Raw genomic sequence first — 12,775 nt, 5'->3', positions numbered from 1 at the left:
GTAGAAGCTGTTTTTTGAAGCTGAGAACCTGCAGTATTTTCTCATATATTCCTTATTTGGTTAACTTAGCAGAAAATGCCAATCTTTCTTGTTTTTGTCATCTCAAATAATTTGTCACTTACATTGAGGAGTGAGTTCTTTTACCCATTACATGACCTGTTTGATAACAGCCTCCTAACGTGTGTTTTGTATAGGCAGAGGAACCAGCCACCGCTGCAGTAGTTAATATGTTTACGGTGCCTGTTCTGAGTCTGACACATGTAAAAAACAAAGTTCTGCAAGGTACTAAGGATGAAAGGTGTGCTCAAAGCCCAGCTCTAGAGGAGAACTCTTTTTTCGCTAAACTTTTTAAAGCAACTCTTAATAATTTTTCCAAGCTGTTAATAAAAGCTAAATGATGTCTGTATATTTAACTCAGGTAGTGTCTAAGATGTAGCACATAGTCTAAATAGGATGAGCTTTGAAAAGAATAATAGAATCATTTAGGTTGAAGAAAACCCATAAGATCATCAAGTCCAGCCATTGACCTGGTACTGTAAAACTGGCACTAAATGACTAATGTCATAGATTAATGTCTATACATCTTCTTTATTACCTCCAGAGATGGTGACGCTACTGCTTCCCTTGGAAGCCTGTTCCAATGCTGGATGATCCTTTCGGTGAAGAAAATTTTCCTAATACCTGATTTAAACCATGTGTGATGCAAACTGAGGTCATTTCTTCTCATCCTATCACTTGGAAAACAGATCAACTCCCAGCTTGGTGGAACCTTTTTTTCAGGTAGCTGTAGAGACAAGGACTCCCTAGTCTCCTTTCCTCCAGGTTAAACAATCCCAGCTTCTTCAGCTAGCTGCTCCTCGTAAGACTCGTGCTCCAGACGAGTCCATGTTCCAGCACCTCAGTGTCCTTCTTGTTGTGAGGAGCCCAGAACTGGGCACAGGACTCAAGGTGTGGTGTCACCACTGCAAAATATGGGGGGACAATCCCTGCCCTGGTCCTGCTGGTCACACTATTGATGACTCAGGCCAGGATGCCCTTGGTCTTCTTGCCCACCTGGGCACACTCCAGGCTCATTTTCACTGGCTGTCAGCCAGCAACCCCAGGTCCTTTTCGTTGGGCACTTTCCAGACACTGTCCCAGCCTTAGCATTGCATGGGGTTGTTGTAAACCAATGGCAGGACCTGCCATTTGGCCTTATGAACTTTACCTCAGCACACGGGTGAATCCTGTCCAGATACGTCTGCAGAGCCTTCTTGCCCTCCAGCAGGTCAACTTCTGCCCGACTTGGTGTAATCCTCCTTACTGAGGAGTTACTTGATGGCCTTTTCCAGTTTGTTGATAAAGATATTGTGCAGGGCTGGCCCCATTACTGAGTCCTATGGAACACCACTTGCCCTGGACACCAACTGGATATAGATCCATTCACCAGAATTCTCTAGGCTGGGCCATTCAGGCAGTTCTTTACCAAGGAAAGAGGGCATCTCTCTAAGTCATGAGCAGCCATGACTTGGAGTCCTAGACTCTGCTGTTGTTAAGGATAGTTATGCAGTGTATCAATATGTAGTACTCTATAGTGTAAATAAATTCAGTTTTTAAAAAAATAGTTTAACAAAATGCCAATCATAACATCATGCTTGGTGACCCACTGTGTCCAGCCATAGGTGATGAAGAATTTACTTGTCCTAAACTGTGTGAAGGGCAGACTAAAGCCTTGGTATTTACTTCACCTGTGAAAACTTGCTTTTATGTGGAAAATTCTGTAGAATAAGGAAAGAATAAATGAAGCATGACAAATAGAAAGGCAGAACTGGTGCACAGGGTGAGAGGAGCCCTGTTTGGTGTTGGAGGCTGCTGTGACAGTTAAGGACAAGGGTTGCAGTTGTACTGTGTGCTGTTTGGGATGTGTTTTATCCCTCATTCAGGGACATCTCCCCAGAGAAAAAGGAAATTGAAAAAGATAGAACTTAGAGTGTCTTATTCTTAGAATTTAGTATCTCGAACTTTGAATTTTCAACCCTGTGTTTAAATATAACTCTTTTAACCTGTATCCTTTAAGACTTGCTTCTGGTTTTTTGTTGTTGTTGTTGGGTGGTGTGGGTTTTTTTGGTTTTGTTTTTTTTTCTCTAATTCCAATGTGAGCATATTGAAGAGCATTCTGTTGTTAACGTGACCATTTGGTTGCACTGACCATGTAAGTAGGTTGGTAGGTTTTTGTGGATTCATGACGTAGTTTCTAAAACAGATGAAGGGTATTTTTTGAAGCTTCAAATTTCTAGCAATACAGAAGAGACTGAAGCAATGTAGAGAGAAAATTGTGGTATGAACTGAGAACATGTAAAACTACATTACACACAGAAATTTTTAACAGTATGGTGTGCTGACCAGATACTTCCATCTTCTGGTAATGCAGTTCAGTATTGTGATGACAAGCAGCAACTGTGAAGGCACCCAAGTATGCATATATGTTACCACAGTAGAGGTTGAGTTACCATGCCAGTATTCCTCTCACTATGAACAGATTTCAAATGCTGACTTGTCCTTGTGGACATCAGTTACAGTAGTGTGAGTCATGTCTGTATTAGTGTAAATGTTTGGATGTTCTTTTGATGCCTTGTCAAAATACAAATACTGTCAGTATAACATCCATTCACACAAATGAAAGATTTCAGTCTTCAGTGCTCAAGTGATAGTTTGTCCATTTACATATGTTGTGTTTCATATATGTGTTTGCATACCTGTGTGCATCTGTATATGTGTTGTTTAATACAGGGGAAAAATCTTTAAGTAAAAAATGTGTGATTTTGTTTTTTCACTTGTAATGAATATCCTAATTACCCTCTCTCCACTGGGGTACCTGTATTGTTAGTTTCACATGCCTAAATGGCAAAATGATTAGTGAATACACACTGAATAGGCAAACTATGTAGAACAGACCTTGCTGTGAAACAATTTTGAGCCAGATTCTCTTTAGATCCCTTGTTCCATTGAAGCAGAAAGAGCAGAATTATTTTTAAAATTGAAAATGTGATCTTTTTCAGATGTGCCAATACCTGAACATCTTGTCTTGATTTCACCACTTCACTCTTGCCCTGGCATCATTTTAAGTATGTCAATTTCAACACATTTCATGACACTTAAAGAAATTTCTTTACAATAATGAATACATTCTACTGGTACACACGCAAAGTTTAATGTGTTTCAGCTTTGTATATAAGAAAATGAGTTCTATATCTGTAATTCTGTGGTTTTAATTTAAAAATTATCTTCTGCTTACATACAAAAGAGGGGATCAGAACTCTGTGAAGGCCTAGAAATAGCTTTTAACACTGTCACCTGAAATGACACTTTCTATATTGTGTAAGGTGGTGCAGATGGCAGAACATGGACCCTACCTCAGATCTTGAGAGGCATTTTGGAGATTGACTGAAAAAAAATTATCAATGGAAATTTTTTTTAAAAGTATTTTTGGATACCAGTATTGTTTGTTGCATAACTCTTTCAGTTTTAAGAAAGCTTGAAATGTTTACTATCATAGTGCATTCTAATTGCAGGGAACATCTGCAGAAATAGCACTTTTTTCTCCACTTTCTATCACACATACGCTGACAAAGTTGAGTTGAAATCTGAGACCATAAATTGGGATTTTAAGGTGAAATTAATATTTTTCCAAAAGCTGGATATTTTTTAATAGAGAGGGAGGTATAGCTGAGGTTTCTTCCCATACTGATGTTTGGTTGGTGTTTTTGGATTTAGAGTTAAAGGTTCCCTTTCAGAAAAAATATGATGATGTGATACAAAACTAAATACTTGTTAACATCTTTGTGAATTTAAAGTACTTTGGTTCATTCCTGCAAAAAATGATTGCAAAACCTTTTCATATTTCAGAGGATTGGTTGCATGCAGCAAGTACTGCTAATAACAGTAGATTTGAACTTTGAGATGGCTGTGTGCTGCCTTGGTTCTTAAACCTGCTTCACTATTAGAAAAGGAGGTGCCACAGTTGTGATACATGGTTTTTATTGTCCATTTTGTATGAGCAGTAGAACTTGAAAATAAGAAACATGTAGTCTAATTAAAACAATTAAATTCTTTTTTTAATGCTATGGAGTCCTGCAGTGCTAAATATAATGCTAATATTTTTACATTTTTCTAATGTTTTTGTGTGTTTTAAATTCATGTGCAGCAAAATAATATTCCAGTGTTTGGAATGAGAAATTGGTATCTAATAATTAAATTCTTGGGACTGTTTCAAGTACTTATTCTGTGAAACTTCAGCAATTCAGATGTAGCTGTCTCTTAATGTTGTTGTTGTATATCCTAAATATCCAGTTAAGTGAGAAATGCATTTCAGAGAAGAAACTGATATGCAGAAAACACTGGAAAAACACAAAAATGTCAGTCAGATGTAGAATAAGCAACAAATTAAATATTCAGCTTATTAATGGTGTTTTGACCATAAGTAATGCAAGTCCTTATTGGAGCTAATCAGTATGTCAGTTTCTTTTGTGGTAGGAGCCCAGAAGTGCACAGCACATGCTATCTCTTAGGACTTTTGCAAGAATCCTCTTATCTTGGCCTTTTTGAAGTCACCTGGGTTTTTTTTGAAACAGTTTTGTACTACGTGATTTGCTATTGCATGCCTCTCAGGTCTTTACAGATAAACTTTGCAGGGAGGACTCATTGTCAGTTGAGATTGCTGAAGGACAAATTGGCTTTTGTGCCCACTGTCAGTAAATAATGAATTAATCCTGTTAACCAGGAGTGAATTATAGATGGCCAGAAAGATTACTGAGGCGTGTTCTTGGTACAGTTGTTAGCTATACTTACAGCTGTAATTGATACATACCCTGTAATTGAGATATGGCATCATAGCGTTGAAAGACAAAAAAATGAGATGAGCTTGCATCTTCTTTTTACCATGGTAATGTTACTCTTGTTTTACAAATTATGTTCCTTTCACTAAATATTGTGGAAGGTATTGTTGTTCCAGGGTCAGAAGGATTCTTTAATTCACATAAATTACTAAGAAACCTGATATATATATATAAAGCCGCTACAGAAAATTTTGTACCAGCAACCTGACATGACTATTGAAGATTGGTTTCCGTGTTAAGATGTACTGTCCAGTTTTATTCTTATACATGGTCAAATTTCAAAGGCAAGTTAAAGAAAATATTGTAGGCTTCATATCAGAATGATGTGCCCTGCTAAGCACTATTCTGTCTGAATTGAAATACTTCATAAATCAACAGAGATGTCACCAGGAGGGTGGGGGTTTTTAACTCGTGGTTTTTTTGGTTTTTTTTTTTTTTAGGTTTCCTGTGGCTATAGGAAACTGTTAGTGTCATGCTTACTGTTTTTTGTTCTCTGTGGAATTTTCATCCCAAGTACTAGTTACAGATTCATTTTCCTCATTCTTGACAGTAAGAATTAAGAAAAAAAACAAGAAGAAAGTTTCGAAGTGCAGACAGAATGATCTTTTTGGAATACTCACATGTGTCTGCTGTTCAGTGGGTAACTGTAGATTCAGGAATACTTTATGTCTCTAGGGTACATCTTGAAGTACCCAAAGTCCTATTTGAGTCACACTTTGCTTCTTTCACAAGGAAAAGACTGCAAAAGGCCTTGTGTTTAGCAGTACATAAAAATCGATTGCAGACTGAAGGAGTATCTCCGTGAGGGTAGAGTCGGCGACAAAGTATCTCTATAAGCAAAGTTGCAGGGGTAGCACGTGGTTTATTGTGAGGGCCTTGCTTGTAGCTGCTGGGCACAGCTAAAGCAGGCCAGGAGAGCAGGAACAGAGAGCAGAGAGCGAGGTCCCGAATTCCGTACATTAAATATCTTTCCAAGTTGAATAGTATGAGTTGGACCAACCAATCTAATACAAGATAACAACATTTATATACAGCCAATAGAAATGTCCCATTACCTAAGGCAAGCAGAAGGGGATTGTTTAATCAAACGATCTGGCCCTCAGCTTAGCAGGAGTATATTGTTTAATCAAACGATCTGGCCCTCAGCTTAGCAGGTCGTTGTTCACAAGCTGATGGCCCTGCACCCCACACCCTAAATTCTCAAAGCTTGCTTTCATTTCTATCTCGCTTGTTGAACTCAGACTCCCAGAATCTAAACCACGATATTTGCAAGGTCTTTCTACTTCATCCTTCCCAACAGCAGACCTCAGTGGCTGAAGTTGGAACGGACTTCTGGATGTCATCTGGTCCAGCTCTCCTACTGAAAAGGGCTAGGTAGAGCTAAGTGCCAAGGACCATGGCTTTTGTGATAATCCAAGGAGAGAGGCTCCACAGCCTCCATAAAACTTGTGCCAGTGCTCAATCACTCTCCACTGTGAAGTGTTACTCATGTTCAAATGGAGCCTACTGTGTCTCACTGATGAGATAGCCCTGAGCCTTCTCTGTTCTAGGCTGGTCAGTAAGTCAAGGCTGTCTCAGTCTTTCTTTACACAGGAGGTGCTCTAGGTGCTTCATCATCTCTGTGACCCTTTGTTGGATTCTCCAGTATGTCAGTGTTTCTCTTGTGGTGGGGAGCTCAGAACTGCACACAGTGTTCCAGGTGCTATCTCCTAGGACTTGTGAAAGAATTGGCTCATTTTGGCCTTCCTTTCAGTCATCTGCATTTATTGAAACAGTTTGCAGATTTGGGAAGGTCTGCATTTCTTTGCCAATTTTTTGTTAGACTAAATTCATATTTACTGTTCCTTCATTAGGAAGTTGTCTAGTATGTGCCCAGAAAGCCAGGTTTCCAAGTTGTGTCCTGGTCACAAGTCTTTCAAAGCTTGGCTAGAAAAAATGGCTGTGAATATTACTGATAGTGAGGTTTTAAGGTAAAATTTGATTTTTTTTAAATGAAGCATTATTTACATTCTAGGATTTATATTTAGTGCCTGGAGGATGCAGGGTATGGACATCAATATTAGTATTTTAATTTTCTCACCATGTAGCCATTTACCGTGACTTTACAACTGTGTTGTATACCAAGATTACGCTAATTGTCAACAGGTGTTAAGAATTTGCAGTTCTTAACTAGCAAAGTCACTATATCTGTTCCAGATGTTCTCTTATTCATGAAAAGAAGTATAGCAATTATGTGAATGGTGGTGAGTTGAAGCAAAGGTTCTGAATCCTGCTTAGCCTTGCAGAAGTTGAACAAGCAGTGTTATATGCTCTAGTCGGATTGTCACACAGTTGGCAGGATGAAAAATATCACTATATTGGCCTGTGCAACTAAGCCAGCAAAATTCTTTGGGCAAATCCAATTATACTAACAAAAGATTCTTACTTCTGGTGTTTATTTTGTCAGCTGAAAGATGTGTATCATTACAGTATGATTCTGCTGGCAAATCTTTATACGTGGACAGGTCCTTTGTCACACAGCTCTGAGTCTAAAAGAATAATACTTGTTTATTTTGTCTTGAAAAAAGCACACCAATTAGGCTTGGAAGTAGTCCACTTGTTCATAAAATCTCTTACTTTTTGCCACTTGTGGCACAGGGCTTTTAATTTAGTGTCCTGCAGTTGCTTCTTATAGTAGCTCCTTTCTGGTTTTATTTAAAGCTAGAATTTTAAGAATATATTTAAAGGAAATGTCAAACTTCATGGTCCCCAAAAGCTTTTCATCTCTCAGCTTACAAGTTGCTGTGATGCCACTTTTTTCATCCTGGGTTTTTTTTTTGTTTTGTTTTGTTTTGTTTTTTCACTGTTAGACAAAATGTAGATGTGGATCCCTCAGGAATAAGGCAGGACAATGAGCATGTGAAATCCTTGGCTTTCATGAACACTGGGAGTTACCTCTGTGGGAGCCTTGGGATACCAATGCCAATCAAAGAGGGTCTGATCAGCAGTGAAGCTCAAGGGAAAGCTCAGCAGGAAGGGATGATAAAACCTGTGCTTATTAATATAAGATGATATATATGCAGCGTCCCGTTTTGCTCATTAGGGAACTGGCTGATGTAGTGCAGATACTGCTTCCTGGATTCCAAGATCTGCAGCTGGCCTCTGTCATGTGCACTGGTGCTAATGTACATACAGATAGGGGTGTGTGAACTATCCTGGGTTATTGCGGCAAGAAGATAAAATGTCCTTTGGACTTTACATATGGAAGAGACAAAATATCCTGGTTTACCATAACAAATTCTTCTCATCCCCTAGACCAACCCTTTGCATTTTCATTAAATATTCTTGTTTAGGGCAAGGGTGAAGGGCTGTTGTTTATTCCTGTATTCTTCTTAGTTTTTACTGTTTCCAGAAGTAATCTCCAATTAACTTTTCCTGGATTGATAGAGTGGTTACAATTGTGCTCTGTACTGTTTGTGAAAGAATTTTGTGATCTGTAAGTGGAAGTAGAGACCAGAATATCTGTAGTGCCAACTACAGGGGAAGTTGCGTGAGCCTGTAAACTCTACTTTGTAATGCTACACCTAAGTTAAACTTCTGCCACTGCTGCTTTCTCTGTGGGAGAGATGGAAGAAGACAGCAATGCTTACAAAGCCATCTGGCCTGCAATGGCTTCATCCTTTCACATAAATGATTTCCCGTGTCTTGCTTTTAGGGTTGTGGGGCACAGCTCTACCAGAGCTTACACGACTTAAGCCAGAAAGTGTACTTATGATTAGGTTGGTCTTGGATTATGAATAAGCCACTGCATTTGGATGTAACTGTCTGTTCAGCCCAAGAATTTATTGTTATTATAGGTAGATCAGACTAACACAAATGTTGAAATGTAATTCAAATTATAGTTGTTAGAATTGCTGGAGCAGATAGGATATGCAGAGTACTCAGCTTACTAGCTCATTTGATGCCTGTGGTTAAATTTGAAGATGTTTATAAATGTTGATGTTTTCTTGTATCATAGGGAAAAATAATCTGCTTTTCAGTATGCAGTCATGAAGAGAAAACATGCAGCTGATGATTTCTAGTCTGCCTGATAGGGTTTAATAGGGTATACCTATCAGATTGTCCTTGTATAGCCTTCTATGGGCTATGCATGAGAATACTCCTGAAGTATTAGTTTACTTCTAAAATTATTTTAGCAGGTCTTTTGTGGGTTACAGGATAGATGTAGTTTATTCTCTGAATTTGAGATGGAGGGTATGGAATAGTTTCTTGTGTTTCACAGGACCATTAAGTATAAACATATAGGGAGTTGGAGAGGAAGGTGATTTTCAGATATTTGCAGGAATTGCGTTGGTAATTCCCTTCTGTGATGATTAATAATCTGTGTGTTGCTGCAGTATTTATAATTTTACTGGAAAAGGACAGTGAAAAAGACATACCTCAATGGGTGTTGTTTTGATGAAAATACCTAGTTTTTCCCAAATAAAATGGAAAATCTTTCAGATAAAACATTACTGCAAGAAACATATACAGAAATAGAATAAACCCTTCTAAAGGGTGTTTTACATACAGGCATACTCTTCATTCACCTTTATTATCATTACACTTATAAGAGTTTATGGGGTACATGGAGGAGAATGAGACAAAACTATACTAGGTGTGTCAGTGAAATGACTTTTAGGGAGGAGACTGTAAGTTTTAGTGGCCTGGCATACTCTGCTTCTTTTATTAGTAACAATCTGATGACTTTGTCCTGATACTTCTTCCTCTAAATACAAAGCAATCTCTGTTGCTGTTCATGGTGCTCTTTTGGTTCATTGTTTTTTTCAAGAAGGGTAGTGAATTTATCTTGTTAGTTAAAAGTTAGGTAGAGTGTTCTTGATAACTACCATCAAGTCTGTTCTTGTTGGACATGAGAAAAATACATAGCGTATGGCTGGAAAAAGAAGCAGTAGTCCCAGAAAATATTTTGAGTACTAACAAAAACCAAAAAGAGTAGTTTGGGATTTGGAGAGCTCCTGTCATTGTGGAAAGTGTCATATTCCACAAACAAACTACTGAACTTAATGACTAATAATAATGTAGACTGGAAAAACATAATGTCAATATATATAGTTATTCCACATGCTGACTGAAAATAACATGAAAATAAAATTATACAGGATACATCTCTCTTATTGGCTCCTTGTACTTTTCTGCATGCTAGTATTATCTTGATAAAATTACCATATGAGAATTGGTTTCTTAATAAAAACTAAGACTAAACAACAAGCCTTCAATTAATTAGGTTTGTATTGGGATTTTTTTATAACCCCATTTTTTTTTATATATCTCTTTGTAAATAAGTTGAACTTAGCTTTAGGTTACTTCTTTTTAAGTACAGAAAGAGACACAATTACTTTTCAAATCTCTGTACATGTAGTTCCAAAAGTTATTTTACCTTTATTTTCTTTCTAATGGGAAACAATTTTGAGTAAAATTACGGTTGCTAACTGCAGAGGGCAATTAGCACTTACAGAATTTGAAATATCTGTGAGAGTTAGTAATCTGAAGTGATGATGAAGGCAAACTACTTAGCAGTTTGCATCTCCATCGTCTTTGAAGTAGTGCACTCTGGATGCAAAAGGAATATAATAATTCTAGAAGAACTCTTTTTCCTAAGTAGACTGCTTTCTATGGGGCAGGGTATATTAGTGTTAATGCTTGGGAAGGGTGTCACGTTTAAATTAGAGCAGTAGCAGTGGAAGATCCCCAGCCAAAGACACATATAGATTGTATTAGGACACGAGTGGTTATTGTATTCTTTCAAGTTTTTTTTTTCTGCTAGCTTCACTAAATCCACTTTTTTCCATCTTCCATTTGACATTTTCTTTTGCACTTATAAAATCCCAGCATACCTAATTTACCAGCATTTTTATTAGTTGTCTTTCTCTTTGAATAGACTTAGTCATCATGGTATAAAAAATTGGGCAACAAATTATCTTTCTTTGACTCTTGTAGCATACTTCCTTTAAGATTTGTCCCTTGGTAGTGTTCTCAGTAATCTAGTAAAACACATGTTTTCACAGAAGCTATGCTCCAAAGGCACTTACTGACTATCTCTTCCAGGGGTTTTTCTTGTTATTGAGATTCTTAGGGCAAGCAGCATTCTGGAAGAGTCACCCTTTACCTTGGCATCTGCTGTCGTGAACTACCAGGTGCATACCTGCCTTTTGACCTATTTTTCTTTAAAAATTAAAGTGCAGTTGGTTAAGGAATTCAAAAGAGATTGAGCAACAAACAGATGCATGTATTATCAGGCTAGTTCCCTAAGGAAGCTGACAAGATACAGTAGGAGAAAACTACAATCTGTGTTAAAGTATTTGAAAGCAAAAGATTGAAAAGCTCTAAAATTTTCTGAAAAATGGCCACAAGTCAGAGAGAGGAAAAATACCCTTTTTTTCTCTTCAACACTTGGACAATACTTCAAGTTCTTAAAGGAGTGTCCTTGCTGGAAAGAACGCTGGAGTACAAACTATATGTCCATGGAAATTGTCTTGCTTTGGAAAGACAGATATCTGCCAGGGAAAGCTACAGCTTCCCTTGGAATAGAGAATGTAAACCCCCCTCCTCCAAATTATTATAATTTTGCAAGTAGGGGCTTTCAGGCAAAGATACAGGAATAGGAATAACAATTCTTTACTAGGAATATTAAAAATACCATTGTAGTAGTACAGAAGAAACCCAAACAAGCAGACCAACAAACAAAATCCTAGAACCCTTACAGAGTTAGAATATGATCTGATACTCTGTTGGTCAGGGTGTTGGAAGCAGTCCAAAGAAATCCTCCTGAAGCAGCAGATGTGGTTCTGTAGGAGTAGAGATGATTCTGTAGAAAAGGTCCAGTGGTGGTGAGATGGGTCTGGTCTTCCTCTGGTAAATCCAGTAGAAAACAGGCTGCCTTGGTGTTCTGATTCTCAGGTTTTATCCAGGTAGGAATGCTTGGCTCCTCCTACTGGGTGGAGCATCTCACAATGGGATGATGTAATGTAATCAGTCATGCAGTGAGCCTTAATGGCTCATTAATGCAGATATCCCCCGGAGGGAGGATGGGTTGTGGAAGAGATAAAGAACATTGCTCAACCTGGTTTTAACAGCTGGCCCATTAACAGAAGACACCCACACCCTCCTCCCTGGAGTTACCCCTCCTCCCTGGAGTTACGTGGAATGGGTTATACAAAAGAAAAAACCTCTCCAAACAGTTTCAACAGATGGCAAATAGAATACATATTTTTGGTTACATATTGCAACCCAAGACAGAAACCTACCAAGAAGCAACTTAATAGACTTCAGAAAATTAAATACCCCTGTAAAGCTAAAAGCCAGGACTGGTGCATAGTCCAGTCTGCAATTAAGTCTGAATTGAGACCTCTACCAGTCCAGGGGGAGGGGGCAGTTCTGGAACAAAGAGCTGTTGCAGACAAGTTCTTTTCTCTGCTTCAGCTATCTGCAATAAATACAAATGTAATTGAAATAGTGCTGTGGTGGACTGAAACGGAAGTGGTGAAGTGATTGGACAAGCTGGGGGGCAACTAAATACCATATGTTTGCTTGCACTAGGAATTCTGTCAGAGAAGTTCAGATGATGCTTGGACTCAAGGATGGTTCCAAAATTTTTTGTTTGTTCAGCTGGTGATCTCTGAAGTAGATGTGTACTTTTCTGTATTTTCAGTTGTCATGCCTATTAACAGCATGGTGTGTTTTAATTTTGGCAGAATAGTGGGGTGGAAGGGAGGGGTGTTTATTGCATTTGCTGCTGACTTCATAGGCATTGGTGGGAACTGCTGAGAAGAATGACAGCTGTATTAAATTGTTTGATAGCATGGAAACACAGTGAAAAGTAGCTGTGTTCATAACCAGCTGCGAAAACATTGCTTGGAGGT

General features: G+C 38.2%; 1 protein-coding gene across 6 annotated transcripts in view; it reads left to right on the top strand.

Annotated features, from left to right (window-relative positions):
* RNF38 (ring finger protein 38) overlaps positions 1-12,775 on the top strand; it is a 107,538-nt gene that overhangs the window by 65,006 nt on the left and 29,757 nt on the right. The gene's annotated exons all lie outside the window — the stretch shown is intronic.

Source organism: Prinia subflava, chromosome Z (assembly GCF_021018805.1).
Source record: "Prinia subflava isolate CZ2003 ecotype Zambia chromosome Z, Cam_Psub_1.2, whole genome shotgun sequence".
Classification (NCBI taxonomy): domain Eukaryota; kingdom Metazoa; phylum Chordata; class Aves; order Passeriformes; family Cisticolidae; genus Prinia; species Prinia subflava.
This window is presented reverse-complemented; position numbering and strand designations above follow the sequence as displayed.